At 47.6% G+C, this 13,036-nt stretch overlaps 2 long non-coding RNA genes across 2 annotated transcripts; both read left to right on the top strand.

Moving 5' to 3' along the window:
* The first annotated feature begins 5,020 nt into the window (after nt 1-5,020).
* LOC115182019 (uncharacterized) lies at nt 5,021-5,407 on the top strand. The gene is made up of 2 exons (XR_003873593.1): nt 5,021-5,288; nt 5,376-5,407. It is a non-coding gene; the product is annotated as an uncharacterized LOC115182019 (long non-coding RNA).
* A 3,359-nt stretch (nt 5,408-8,766) lies between these two features.
* On the top strand, nt 8,767-11,554 carry LOC115182018 (uncharacterized). Its single transcript, XR_003873592.1, has 2 exons — nt 8,767-8,836; nt 11,362-11,554. It is a non-coding gene; the product is annotated as an uncharacterized LOC115182018 (long non-coding RNA).
* The last annotated feature ends 1,482 nt before the right edge of the window (nt 11,555-13,036 follow it).

Genomic DNA, 13,036 nt, shown 5'->3' with positions numbered 1-13,036 from the left:
GATTGATATTGATCGTGTAGTGATTGATATTGATCGTGTAGTGATTGATATTGATCGTGTAATGATTGATATTGATCGTGTAATGATTGATATTGATCGTGTAATGATTGATATTGATCGTGTAATGATTGATATTGATCGTGTAATGATGACTGATATTGATCGTGTAATGATTGATATTGATCGTGTAATGATTGATATTGATCGTGTAGTGATTGATATTGATCGTGTAATGATTGATATTGATCGTGTAATGATTGATATTGATCGTGTAATGATTGATATTGATCGTGTAGTGATTGATATTGATCGTGTAATGATTGATATTGATCGTGTAATGATGACTGATATTGATCGTGTAATGATGATTGATATTGATCGTGTAATGATTGATATTGATTGATATTGATCGTGTAATGATTGATATTGATCGTGTAATGATTGATATTGATCGTGTAATGATTGATATTGATCGTGTAATGATTGATATTGATCGTGTAATGATTGATATTGATCGTGTAATGGTTGATATTGATCGTGTAATGATTGATAATGGTTGTTATTGATCGTGTAATGATTTGCTGTATAAGGACATTAGTATTGAGCTACTGGCTACTGCTTTATAAAGATCTGGAGCTTTTCAGTCAAGTAACAGACAGTGCAGAGGTGACATAGGTTTGGGCCCTTGGTCTAACATAGTGCACTATGTAGGGAATAGGGTGCCATAGGGCTCTGGTCTAACGTAGTGCACTATGTAGGGAATAGGGTGCCATAGGGCTCTGGTCTAAAGTAGTGCACTATGTAGGGAATAGGGTGCCATAGGGCTCTGGTCTAAAGTAGTGCACTATATAGGGAATAGGGTTCTATAGGGCTCTGGTCTAAAGTAGTGCACTATGTAGGGAATAGGGTGCCATAGGGCTCTGGTCTAAAGTAGTGCACTATATAGGGAATAGGGTGCCATAGGGCTCTGGTCTAAAGTAGTGCACTATATAGGGAATAGGGTGCCATAGGGCTCTGGTCTAAAGTAGTGCACTATATAGGTAATAGGGTGGTATTTGAGACTCATAGGGAACTTCTGTAAATGAGGCCCACTAGTCCATGACTCTTGTTTCAGGCCTTCCTGGTAGAATCAGTGTTGGCCACGATATTTTACTTTAGTCCTCTTCCTTTAAAGTTTATTTGTAACTACCCAGCGAGTAAAACTGGTTGTTATGACATCATCTCATTGGAAGCCAGTTTTATACTAGCAGAATGTTTAATGTCTGATCTGAGGTGAACGTTAATGATATCGATACAGTTACATATCGGGGTATTATTTTTGATGTTATGTCGTATCGACAATATCACAGTATTATTTTTGCACTAGTTTGGCTGTACCTGCACCAAAACTCGAGTTGTGACACACAATCTACAGCATTTAAAAAAACTATATATACATAATATCTGTTGATCCTCTGTTGCTAAATTATAGTTGTAGTATTTTCAATGATTTCATTTATTTACAGAGACAGGAGAAATTACATAATTTGGCAAATGTATTTCAGTACATTTTTTTCAGAATTTCCTGCAGCCCTTCCTGCAGCGCTGTGTGTTCTTCCATGAGCTGTGCTTTCCCCCAAGGCCAGATAATCACCACTTATTATTATTAGTTCAATGGCTTGTGGTCAATAACCCCCATAGGAGGTTACTGTGTAGGTAGGCCTACTGTTACAATAATATTTAAAATAATCAATCAGCAAGTAGCCTAGCCTACAATTCCGAGAATAGATTCAGTAAGTCTAGTTAAATAACGTTAAATAATTAAATAAAGGTTATAAATATATATTACACGATCAATATATTATACACACACACACACACACACACACACAATTAAATAAAGATTATATATATATATATATATATCTTCTGACTCAATATATATATACTATTGTAAAGTGGTTGATCCACTGGATATCATAAGGTGAATGCGCCAATTTGTAAGTCGCTCTGGATAAGAGCGTCTGCTAAATGACGTAAATGTTTTTATTATTATAATATTTTTTAAGTCAAGGAAGCCAATAGTGGCTTCAGCTATATATTGTTATTGAAATGATATAGGCCTTTATTACCTTTTTTAAACAAAAATATGTCAAAGGACCTGAATAGCCTACGGGAAAAGTGAACAAATGAGTATATTGGCATCAGTAGCTGAGTGACTGAAATGCATCAGAAAACCTCAGGGAAGCTCATCAGGCAGCTATAGGCCTAGTGTGTGTGTGTGTGTGTGTGTGTTGTGTGTGTGTGTGTGTGTGGTGTGTGTCTGTGTGGTGTGTGGTCTGTGTCTGTGTCTGTGTCTGTTCTGTGTCTGTGTGTCTGTGTCTGTGTCTGTGTCTGTGTCTGTGTTCTTGTGTGTGTCTGTTGTCTGTGTTCTGTGTCTGTGTCTGTGTGTGTGTGTGTGTGTGTCTGTGTGGTGTCTGTGTGTGTTGTGTGGTTGTGTGTTGTCTGTGTGTTGTGTCTGGGTGTGTGTGTCTGTGTGTGTGTGTGTGTGTGTGTGTGTGTGTGTCTGTGTGTGTGTGTGTGTCTGTGTGTGTGTCTGTGTCTGTGTCTGTGTCTGTGTCGTGTTTGTGTGTGTGTGTGTGTGTTGTGTGTGTGTGTGTGTAGACAATATCTGCGTTGCTTTTAAAATTGCTAGACTAATGATCATGAGCGCTCACCTCAACCCTAGCTAAACATTTTCCAGCGTAGTTGTGACCAAATATCCGAACAGAGATTCAGTGAAAACTCAAAATCTGACTCAAAACTCAAATGAGTTATCAAGACGAGTTCCCCACGCTTGTCTCAAAGCAGCTCAATGACGCTGTCCCAATGATCAGTTGTCTACACATGGCGATTGCTTTTGCACGCATTATAACCAGCGGTAAATAGTGAAAATAACACCTCCTCTACGCTGATCCTCCCTCGTGGACTCCCTGTTCACCCATGACTTGCGTGGCCACGCATGTCTCCAAATCAATTATCAGTTTCCAGACAACACAACAGTGGTAGGCTTGATTTACCAACAACGACGAGACGGCCTACAGGGAGGTGAGGGCACTGCTGAGTGGTGCCAGAAAATAACCTCCCTCCTCAACGTCAACAAAACAAAGGAGCTGATCGTGGACTTCAGGAGACAGCAGAGGGAGCATGCTCACATCCTCCCTCCCTCTCTCTCATCCCCTCCCTCCCTCTCATCTCTCTCTCTTCCCCCTCTCTCTCATCCCCTCCCTCCCATCTCTCTCTCCCTCCCTCCCTCATCTCTCGCTCCTCTCATCCTCTCATCTCTCTCTCCCTCCCTCCCTCCCTCTCATCTCTCTCTCCCTCCCTCCTCCCTCTCATCTCTCTCTCCCTCCCTCCTCCCTCCCTCCCTCCCTCCCTCCCTCCCTCCCTCCCTCCCTCTCATCTCTCTCTCCCTCCCTCCCTCCCTCCCTCTCATCTCTCTCTCCTCCTCACTCCCTCCCTCTCATCTCTCTCCCTCCCTCTCTCCCTGCCCCTCTCTTATCCCCTCCCTCCCTCCCTCTCATCTCTCCCTCCTTCCCTGCCCCTCTCTTATCCCCCCCTCCCCCCTCCCTCCTACCCTGAAACCTGGTCTTGTGCCAGCACCTGGCTGTGCGAAACAATGGGAGAGAGAGTGAGAGAAGATGACTGGAGAGATAAGAGAGGAAAGAGAAGTGTTGAATTAAACACTACCTAGTCACTCTCCGATAGTCTCCCAGGCCTCATAACCCTGATTCACCTATTGGTCATGGCCTCGTCCCAAATGGCACCCTATTCCCTATATAGTGCAAAGGACTCTGGGTCAAAAGGAGGACACTATACAGGAACAGGGTTCCATTTGGTATGCATACTTTGTGTGTGTAATCTGCTATGGTATTATATAGATGTATAGATAAGCTGTATCTAGATAAGCTCCAGCGCCTCTCGTGCTCCTTGTTGCTCCTCCGACACAGTTTTATTGGCTTATTAATAAGCCCTCCGAGGCAGGCTGTGTCGTTGTTGTAGATTGAAGCAGGCACTGGGAGAGATACATGCATGTCTGTGAATTCTCTTGCTGCACTTTTAGTGGCTATTATTGTAAGCCTAAATTGTTGCCTCAGCCACGTTGTTACCCCAGCCCGTTGTTACCACCCTTACCCCCAGCCCGTTATTACCGCCAGCCCGTTGTTACGCCCAGCCCGGTGTACCCCACCCGTTGTTACCCCAGCCCGTGGTTACCCCCAGCCCTTTGTTACCCCAGCCCGGTAGTTACCGCCAGCCCGGTTGTTACCTCATCCGTTTTTACCCCACCCGCCCGTGGTACCCCAGCCCGTATGTTACCCCCAGCCGATGGTTAACCCAGCCCGTTGTTACCCCAGCCCGTTGTTACCCTCAGCCCGTTGTTACCCCAGCCGCGTGGTTTACCCCAGCCCCGTTGTTACCGCCAGCCCGTGGTTACCCCAGCCCGTGGTTACCCCCAGCCCGTTGTTACCCCAGCCCGTTGTTACCCAGCCCGTTGTTACCCCACCCGTTGTTACCCCAGCCCGTGGTTACCCCAGCCCGTGGTTACCCCAGCCCGTGGTTACCCCAGCCCGTTGTTACCCCCAGCTCGTTGTTACCCCAGCCCGTGGTTACCTCAGCCCGTTGTTACCCCAGCCCGGTGGTTACCCCAGCCCGTGGTTACCCCAGCCCGTGGTTACCCCAGCCCGTTGTTACCCCAGCCCGTTGTTACCCGCCCGTTGTTACCCCAGCCCGTTGTTACCTCAGCCCGTTGTTACCCCAGCCCGTTGTTACACCCCAGCCCGTTGTTACCCCAGCCCGTTGTTACCCCAGCCCGTTGTTACCCCACGCCCGTTGTTACCCCAGCCCCGTTTGTTACCCCCAGCCCGTGGTTACCTCAGCCCGTTGTTACCCCAGCCCGTTGTTACCCCAGCCCGTTGTTACCCCAGCCCGTTGTTACCCCAGCCCGTTGTTACCCCGTTCACCCAGCCCGATGCAGTACTGATTCCCTATATACAGTACTTTTTGACCAGGACCCAAAGGGGTAGGGCCCAATCAGAGCCCTTCTGCTTGGTAATACCTGTCTGTACCATATGGACACCCAGCTGACAGGTAGACTGAGCCAGTACCTGACCAGTCAGTCAAGCACTTAATAGTAGCAGCTAGTAACCAACGAGTGACATCAGACCTGGGCTCTCAGTTGTAATCAATATAGTACAAGCTAATATAAAGAGATGCTTAGAGGAGAAGGTAAACAACGAGAAGCTAATATAAAGAGATGCTTAGAGGAGAAGGTAAACAACGAGAAGCTAATATAAAGAGATGCTTAGAGGAGAAGGTAAACAACGAGAAGCTATATAAAGAGATGCTTAGAGGAGAAGGAAGTGAAAAGAATACTCTTCTTGTAAAAAAATAAATAAATAAAAAAAAAGTAGTTATTTTCTTCACCAAAATACAAATGGGATTAAAAAGTTACTGGATGAAACTCAAATCTTCTGTGTGAAGCAGACACATGTAACGTCAACACAGGGAGTCAGGAAGAAGGTGCAGTTAGTGAGTTTAATGAAGAAGAGAGAAAAAACAAAAAAAACAAGACCCGGTACAAAACAAGAGAAGCGTCTGGACATGGAAACACAAACAATTACTACCTGATGACTGACAGAACAAAGCGCTAGATAAATGGTAAGTAATAAAGTCCAGGTGTAATGATGGATGCCAGGACCGGTGGACCGGTGGATCGGTGGTTCGGTGGTTCGTGGACCGGTGGTTCGTGGACCGGTGGTTCGTGGGTCGTGGTTCGGTGGTTCGTGGAACACCGGAGTAGACGTAACGAAACAAACACTTTTTTTTTTATTTTACCGTTATTTTGCTTCTAGTAAGTAAATGCATTAAAGGTCCAATGCAGATGTTTTTATCTCAATATCAATTCATTTCTGGGTAACAATTAAGTACCTTACTGTGATTTGTTTTCAATTAAAATGGGCAAAAATAAACAGAAATTGCTTCTTAGCAAAGAGCTATTTCTCAAGCAAGAATGTTGCTAGGGACTGTTGGTATTGGCAGAGAGGTTTGTAACTCTCTTTCCTATTGGTCTATTAACTAATTTACTGTCTGGTGATGTCACCAAGCAGGTCAAAACTCCATCCCATCAAAAACAGTCAGAAACTTTAGGTGTCTTTTCAAACAGCTCTAACACTAAAGGGCATTATCATAATTTTCACAATTTTGTGGAAATATATAGCCAGCTTAACTGGCTATATATATATATATATAACACAGGAGAATCACGTTTTTGACTGAACTGGGCCTTTTAATATTAGCTTTGTCTCAGATCTGTTTGTGTTGACTTGCTAACTTCTATGGTGATTTTGCAGCATTCGGGGATCAGGCTAATATCCAGATAAGTTAGACAGTAATCATTTACTAATGACACCATTATTTATGGTTCCAGACGGAGACGCATTAGACATTACATGATTACATAATCGTTACTGACTGTCTTGAGGAGGTGCCATCAAGTCTGATGAGAGAAAAGGGATTGTTTTTTTTGTCTTTTACACGGTTCCTGTCATCAGTAGATAAAGAGTCATTCCTCTACTACCCCTTGTTTTCTTAAGGCACAGTAAATGAGCTAATAGTTAACTTAACTGGCTGTTATAAAAACATATCAAAGGTCAATTAATTGAGTTAAACAATTCCAATATGCTCTTTAATAGCAGGCTAGAGATTGTGTGACAGTGATGTAGATTAACCAGTTGATAGCCCTATTGTGTCCTCCTACCAACTTAGAGGCCCTGTTATGCTAAACAGTGTCTCGTCGTCGTCGTCCCCCCGTGTCACAATGGGATTCGATAAGCTGGTAGCGTCTGTTGCTATATCAACGGTGCGAGTTGAATTTTGGAGATCATTACAGCCAAAATGACATTCTTTTCGTCCTTGCTGTGTAAACAAAGCTGATTTCCGCAAACAATTTCGCTGCTTAAGATGGAAACGTTATTTTTAACTACTTTTGGACACCTTAACATTTCAACAACATTAAAAGGCATGTCGTAAACGGTTCTGAGTCGTAAACGGTTCTTAGTCCCTTTATATAGCAAGCCACAGCCACATGACTCACTGTCTGTAGGACTATTTTCATTAACGGGGGTGTACCTAATAACAATACAACAATACAGCTCCTGTCTGTCTGAGCCACCCACCAACAGCACTCCAACAGCACTCTGAGCCACCCACCAACAGCACTCTGAGCCACCCACCAACAGCACTCTGAGCCACCCACCAACAGCACTCTGAGCCACCCACCAACAGCACTCTGACCCACCCACCAACAGCACTCTGAGCCACCCACCAACAGCACTCTGACCCACCCACCAACAGCAACTACAATCTTCATGTTGTGAAATGGTCGCCCTGGTTCTAGCTCTTAGCCAACTTTGCAGTAGTTGTGTGTGTTATTTACTACGTTATTTGGTGAGAATATTTCTTGTTTTATGACCTAAAGCCAGAAATAACTTTGGGATATTAGATTGGCGGTCACTCACCAGAAATATGATCAGAAATGAGATTTCCCTGACCTGGATCCTTTGTTTGATCTTCCCAAGGCAGCTCTATTCATCCCAGGGTCTGGAACCAGAACACCGACACACATTCCCTCCCCACAAGCTGGCAATGGCTCTCAAAGAACTACACTGGAAACCACATATCCTCAGGTCACAGTTACTACAGCAGGGGATTTAGCATTTTAGTCAGACGCCCTTATCCAGAGCAACTTACAGTAGTGACTGGATACATTGTTGTGTTTCCCCCCATCCCCGTACTGGTCCCCCATGGGAATCGAACCCACAACCCTGGCATTGCAAGCACTATGCTCTATCAACTGAGCCACACGGAAATCTGAGGAAAATGCTACTGAAATTCTATCAACACGTCTACACTCGCATTGAGGACTGAGGATCATTGCTACTGTTCCCTCCCTTAGAAAAATCAGATCATCAAATGTATTTATTTATAAAGCCCTTCTTACATCAGCTGATGTCACAAAGTGCTGTACAGAAACCCAGCCTAAAACCCCCCAAACAGCAAGCAATGCAGGTGTAGAAGCACGCCTCCGTTCTACTCCTCCCCACCTATAGGCAGAAACTTAAGACTACATGGAGGAGGTGAGGGGCCCTGGCGGAGTGGTGCCAGGAAAATAACCTCTCCCTCAACGTCAACAAAACGAAGGTGCTGATCGTGGACTTCAGCAGAGAGAGCACACCCCCATCAACAGGGGCTGCTGCATTGGAGAGGTTCAAAGTCTTCAAGTTCCTCAGCGTGCACATCACTGACAACCTAAAAAGTTCCCTACTGTACTGTTGGAGCTAGAAACACAAGCATTTAGTTAGATATTACTGCACTGTTGGAGCTAGGAACACAAGCATTTAGTTAGATATTACTGTACTGTTGGAACTAGGAACACAAGCATTTAGTTAGGTATTACTGCACTGTTGGAGCTGGAAACACAAGCATTTAGTTAGATATTACTGTACTGTTGGAACTAGGAACACAAGCATTTTGCTGCACCTGCGATAACATCTGCAAATCTCTGTACGCGACCAATAAACTTTGATTTGATTCTGTCAATGTTTAAGTGAGAAGACATTGAGGTTGTGTAACCAATGTTGGTTGTTATAGACGTCGTCTATAGATATATATCATGTATAGAATTGATCTTGTGGGAAACGTTCTATGCTCGGTTTAGTAAACAAACATGATGTCATTTCTCTCTCCTCTCAGACTCCCTTCTTCTCTGGCGGATGTCTTAGATCATGAGTGTCCTGGGACCTCCGATGAGGCAGGCCAAGTGAGTGACACACACACACACACACACACACATATACACACACACACACGCACACACGCACGCACACACACACACATACATATATGCACACACACCACACACACACATACATCCATTTTCCATCTTTTAATAGATGCCCTTTCCCAGACTCCTAGTTAAACACAGTGAGATAAAATCACTAACCTAGTATATGTCAGACTGGGTCAGGGACTTCTGGAGGACAGAGAAACCTCTGTTTCTGTTGCGTGTGTGCTTTTCCTGGGTTCCTGGCTCCAGCTTTCCTCTCTCCCTCTCTCTCCATGTGCCCCCCCCTCCTCTCTCTCCATGTGCCCCACGCCCCCCCCTCCTCTCTCTCTCTCTCCATGTGCCCCACGCCCCCCCCCTCTCTCTCTCCATGTGCCCCACGCCCCCCCTCCTCTCTCTCTCCATGTGCCCCACACCCCCCCTCCTCTCTCTCTCTCCATGTGCCCCACCCCCCCCCTCCTCTCTCTCTCCATGTGCCCCACACCCCCCCTCCTCTCTCTCTCTCCATGTGCCCCCCCCCCCCCCCCCTCTCTCTCTCCATGTGCCCCACGCCCCCCCTCCTCTCTCTCTCCATGTGCCCCACACCCCCCCTCCTCTCTCTCTCTCCATGTGCCCCACACCCCCCCCTCCTCTCTCTCTCCATGTGCCCCACACCCCCCCCTCCTCTCTCTCTCTCTCCATGTGCCCCCCCCCCTCTCTCCATGTGCCCCACACCCCCCCTCCTCTCTCTCTCCATGTGCCCCACACCCCCCTCCTCTCTCTCTCCATGTGCCCCCCCCTCCTCTCTCTCCATGTGCCCCACGCCCCCCCCCTCCTCTCTCTCCATGTGCCCCACGCCCCCCCCCCCTCTCTCTCTCCATGTGCCCCATGCCCCCCCTCCTCTCTCTCTCCATGTGCCCCACACCCCCCCTCCTCTCTCTCTCTCCATGTGCCCCACACCACCCCTCCTCTCTCTCTCCATGTGCCCCACACCCCCCCCTCCTCTCTCTCTCTCTCTCTCCATGTGCCCCCCCTCCTCTCTCTCCATGTGCCCCACACCCCCCCTCCTCTCTCTCTCCATGTGCCCCACACCCCCCCTCCTCTCTCTCTCTCCATGTGCCCCACACCCCCCCTCCTCTCTCTCCATGTGCCCCACGCCCCCCCCTCCTCTCTCTCCATGTGCCCCACGCCCCCTCTCCTCTCTCTCCATGTGCCCCACGCCCCCCCCCCCCCTCCTCTCTCTCTCTCTCCATGTGCCCCCCCCCCCCTCCTCTCTCTCCATGTGCCCCACGTCCCCCCCCCTCCTCTCTCTCTCTCCATGTGCCCCACGCCCCCTCTCCTCTCTCTCCATGTGCCCCTCGCCCCCCCTCCTCTCTCTCTCCATGTGCCCCACGCCCCCTTCCTCTCTCTCTCTCTCCATGTGCCCCACGCCCCCCTCCTCTCTCTCTCTCCATGTGCCCCACGCCCCCCCCTCCTCTCTCTCTTTCCATGTGCCCCACGCCCCCCCCCTCCTCTCTCTCTCTCCATGTGCCCCACGCCCCCCCTCCTCTCTCTCTCCATGTGCCCCACGCCCCCCCTCCTGTCTCTCTCTCCATGTGCCCCACGCCCCCCCTCCTCTCTCTATGTGCCCCACGCCCCCCCTCCTCTCTCTCTCCATGTGCCCCACGCCCCCCCTCCTGTCTCTCTCTCCATGTGCCCCACGCCCCCCCCTCCTCTCTCTATGTGCCCCACGCCCCCCCTCCTCTCTCTCTCCATGTGCCCCACGCCCCCCCCTCCTCTCTCTCTCTCCATGTGCCCCACGCCCGCCCTCCTCTCTCTCTCTCCATGTGCCCCACGCCCCCCCTCCTCTCTCTCCATGTGCCCCACGCCCCCCCCCTCCTCTCTCTCTCTCCATGTGCCCCACGCCCCCCCTCCTCTCTCTCTCCATGTGCCCCACGCCCCCCCTCCTGTCTCTCTCTCCATGTGCCCCACGCCCCCCCTCCTCTCTCTATGTGCCCCACGCCCCCCCTCCTCTCTCTCTCCATGTGCCCCACGCCCCCCCTCCTCTCTCTCTCTCCATGTGCCCCACGCCCGCCCTCCTCTCTCTCTCTCCATGTGCCCCACGCCCCCCCCCTCTCTCTCTCTACATGTGCGCCACGCCCCCCCTCTCTCTCTTACTCTCTCTACCCGTGACCCACGCCTCCTCTCTCTCTCTCTCTCTCTCTCTCTCTCTCTCTCCCCGTTCTCCATGCCGCTTCTCTGTCTCTCTCTCTCTGGGCCATATGCTCAGAATTTCAAGACTAATCTCTTCCAGTCCTGTCCAGTCTGCAAGCTGGGAAACTCTTACTCACTGTATCACACTGCCCTGTGTGTGTGTGTGTAGTGAGACTGATTAGTGATAGGTAGTGTGTGTGTGTGTGTGTGTGTAGTACATTGTCACATTTGGAGAAGTTTGAGAAAAAAATTGGATAAGCGATGAAGGGCAGACTACGTAACCCTGGTAACCCCTCCTCCTCTTCCTCCTGCTCTTCCTCTCTCTGCAGTGGGGTGGCCAGATCTGACAGCAAGATTAGCGCCAAGGCTCTATATGGTAAGATTTGGACGGGAGTGTGTGTTTGTGTGTGTTTGTGTGACACGGACACAGGGGGACGGGTTTACTACTCACTGTATGTTAACATGTGACCGACCGGCTCAAATTGGTCTTATGTAACAACATTTAAAATTGTGTTTTTTACATTAGATAAAAGTAGAGACTCAGAGCTAGAAAACTGTATATCACACACTACAGTTGAGGAACAATCGGAAAGTAATTCTGCTTTGAAAGTTGATCAACTTGTAACCTCCACTTTTGAGAAAATGGTCTTTGAATGTTTTGTTACACCTACTGGAGAGCTCTCCTTTGTCTACAGCCATTCAGCATCGTTCACACTCTCTTAAGCTTTATCCCCACCCATCTCTTTAAGGATTGATCAGAATGTACTAACAGCACCGAAGCTAACAGCACCCTAGCTACTTCCAGACATCTAAGTGAGAGAGAACAGCTCACTGAACATGACTTGCCTTAGCAGAGAGATGGTTAAGCTGTTATGTTATCCAGAGAGATGGTTAAGCTGTTATGTTATCCAGAGAGTTGGTGACTGTAACTGTGCTGTCAGATTGTCCGTTCCAAATTCAGAGTGTTTTCGTGTTCAGAGCGCACACCGGACGCTCTGGCTGATGAGTTTACTGACAACGTCCATATTCAACGGGTGTTAAGCGTTCGCAGATGCATCAGTTATTCTGCACTCTCTGGCAATCAGATGAGAGTGCTCTGAAATCGGAGTAGATGACTGAATTTACCAACGCACCCGAAGTGTGTCAGGTTTTTTTTCTGTGTTTTTGTGACACGGACACAGGGTAACGTGTTTACTTCTGTGTGTGTGTGTGTGTGTGTGTGTGTGTGTGTGTGTGTGTGTGTGTGTGTGTGTGTGTGTGTGTGTGTGTGTGTGTGTGTGTGTGTGTGTGTGTGTGTGTGAGAGAGAGAGAGAGAGAGAACTGGAATGTTATATAATGTAAGTGTTTTCATATAGCCTCTTAGTAGTACTCTGTTATGAGTCACTATACACACATTACACACCTGGTCATAAGGTACCATCATTAAAATACCTGGTAAGGGATTGGTTTCAAATACATCCCAGATATCCCCTTTAGGGATTGGTTTCAAATACATCCCAGATATCCCCTTTAGGGATTGGTTTCAAATACATCCCAGATATCCCCTTTAGGGATTGGTTTCAAATACATCCCAGATATCCCCTTTAGGGATTGGTTTCAAATACATCCCAGATATCCCCTTTAGGGATTGGTTTCAAATACATCCCAGATATCCCCTTTAGGGATTGGTTTCAAATACATCCCAGATATCCCCTTTAGGGATTGGTTTCAAATACATCACAGATATCCCCTTTAGGGATTGGTTTCAAATACATCCCAGATATCCCCTTTAGGGATTGGTTTCAAATACATCCCAGATATCCCCTTTAGGGATTGGTTTCAAATACATCCCAGATATCCCCTTTAGGGATTGGTTTTAAAATACATCCCAGATATCCCCTTTAGGGATTGTGAAGTATTTATTGGACTATTGTCCTGTTTTAATACCTTTAAACTTTAACTTTAAAGATCTATCTAGCATAGTAATTGATTCAAATCATAGCAATGGTCCATTCGACTGACAGG

This window comes from Salmo trutta, unplaced genomic scaffold, assembly GCF_901001165.1.
Source record: "Salmo trutta unplaced genomic scaffold, fSalTru1.1, whole genome shotgun sequence".
Taxonomy (NCBI): domain Eukaryota; kingdom Metazoa; phylum Chordata; class Actinopteri; order Salmoniformes; family Salmonidae; genus Salmo; species Salmo trutta.
This window is presented reverse-complemented; position numbering and strand designations above follow the sequence as displayed.